This window comes from Anopheles bellator, chromosome X, assembly GCF_943735745.2.
Source record: "Anopheles bellator chromosome X, idAnoBellAS_SP24_06.2, whole genome shotgun sequence".
NCBI lineage: Eukaryota > Metazoa > Arthropoda > Insecta > Diptera > Culicidae > Anopheles > Anopheles bellator.
The window spans coordinates 5,768,750-5,771,277 of record NC_071287.1 but is presented as its reverse complement, the minus strand read 5'-3'; positions in this window follow the sequence as shown (position 1 = coordinate 5,771,277).

Sequence of the window (2,528 nt, the reverse complement as noted above, 5' to 3'; positions counted from 1 at the left end):
ATGACGCTACCACTTGATAAAAGGTAGCCAGCGTTGGTGAAGATCGATTGTTTTAGGTTGCTGCAGAGATGCCACCAACCACCAGCCATCATGGAGGATCGCGGATATCAGCCAGGCATAAGATGCAGGGCAATCGAAGCGGCCTTTGAGCATAATCATCAATGCCTGCCCAATGCCAGTCAAAGTCGGGAATGACCGTTCGTGGTACCCGCCCTGTGTTCTGTTTAAACGATGTCCGTGTAGCCATTTGCTAGATACTTTAATATGCTGCATCAGTTGGAAGGAATACATTATCTATCACGTACTACAGTCGTAAATGTTTAGTAATGATTGAGTTAGCCAAAACACTCCTACGGTCTAATCTTCACGGACGAGTCATATTCAAAGCAACTGTTTGCAACATTGCACAAGCGCAAACTTTTGAAAACATTAATCAGTTCACATAGTCCAAAAGAGAGGCATTCGTCGTCCCTACCGGGCAAGGTCCAGCTTAACTTTTCCGTTACCACTGGAATGGCTTATTATACTGCGTATCTCCGAAGGACATAACATGGTGTGCTTCAAATGAACCCCAATTGTAATTAGTCAATCGGGGCATAGTCAAGTTAAGGGATACGCAAGGATACCGTCGTAACGTAACGTGCGGAACAGGAACACAAAATCTCGTCCGTGTGTCGCCACTGTTGGTGTGTGAGTGACGCACTTACGAAGCCCGTAGGTCACGCGGAATGTCAGAGAGTAAACAGGATCCACCAGTCCGAGAGATAGCATCTTGTGGAGATGAAACTGTCGTAACGTTGCGATTAGGATAGCATCGCATGGGCTGCAACTCATCACCTGGATCGGCTCTGAGCGGACCAGTACCGTCATGATTCCTCGTGGCCTGCGTATTGACAGGGTGCCGTGTTGGCATCGGGTTTGGTGTTGTACAGTTTACGAAGCACCACAGACACCCACCGGAACTGCACGCGGTTGGTCGTACATGTGTACTCCAATGCATCCCGGTAGAATGATTGCGAGAGTGTACAAGAAACCCTTTCCGACCAAGGCAAACACGTGTGACAATATGTGTACTGTACGAGAGGGGTTGGGTAAATAAGGATAGGCGCGACAAGAAAGGGCTTCTTTACCCTTGCCTCAATCGATTGGTGCCGTTTTACGGTATCAAAACTGAAGAATAATTGGTTTCAGGTGTGGTTGCCAGCGCTGATCAGTTTGGTTCGACAGTCGCGCCCAATCGGTCCACCCGAAATGGATGTGAGCTGGAAGACGCTCGTGGCAAGTTGCTGGAGCCCGAAAACGTGCCATTGTTGTTGTACGGTGTCACCTGCAGACGCTGTGAACCGTGGCCATTTGTGCGACGCGCGGAAGCCCGCACGGATCAGCTGCCATCGGCCACATGGGCTTGGCTGGCAGGATCGGGCGGTCCCAGAGGACGAATCGCTCGTTTCTCGAGCGCGCTGAGGTGCAGGAGCGCTATCGCAAGCCGTGCTCGCTCTCGCCAAACATTCGGATAGTGCTCAGGCATTTGCAGCAGCAGCAGCAGCATCCTGCATCCAGTAATGGAACGCGTGCGCACACGCACACACCGACGGCATAGGCAGTGGCCGCCGTGCCCTGTCCCGTCGGAGCACGCCTGTGTCTGTGTTGGTAGCGCGGATGAGGCGATCTAAGGACTTCGGATCGCCGTCGTACGGGGCGTACGGGTCCGAAGTGAGCTTCGCACGGAGTGCGTAGCTGTTAAACAACGGTGGCCGCTCCATCAGTCAGTCCGCCAGTGGTTCACACACGGGCGTGTGTCGGGTAGGCAGCGCGCGACTGGCACGAGCGACCTTCGTAATGCGATTAGCGCATCATTTGTAGTGCCATTTTCTGAGAGCACCACTTCACTGGCAGCTTTCCTAGGCACGGGCCCCAAGGATGCTGTGGTGTGGTTCGAACGCTGCTTAACGTGTTTCCACTCGAAAGGCGTTGCCCTACGTTGGGCGGAATTGTGTGAATTCGAAATGCGCCAGTTCTCGTGCCAGTGCACCCTGTTACATGACTCCCGCAACGACCCACCAAGATAGTGGTGCTGGGGGTGTGGGGGGCGGTCGGGGGTAGGGCTTGGTTGGGAGAGTTAAGGTTAACTGACGGCAAAGTTGAGCAGTGTGTGCGTGCGTGTGTGCGTGTGTCTTATGAGGCGTTGTGCGGTTCGGTTCGCGGATTGCTCCACGAAGTGCGTCCACCACTGTTTGTCCACCATCCCCCCATGGCCGCCCGCCTTAATTGGGATCGCCCGCTACACGCCTCGTATGATGACGCCCATCCCAAATCCCAAGTGTGACTGAACGGACCGAACGGACCATGCCCCTTTCGGATCTGTCCCGTCTTGCCTCAAGCAACAAAACTGCCGGCAACTCAAACGCAACTCCGCAACTCGATCGAGAGGCAGGACTCTTCAAGCAAACCCACACAGAACGGTAGCCCTAGAATCCACCATAACACCGCCGAGAAGGGGGCTAGCGTGCAGTCGCACGCACCTAGAA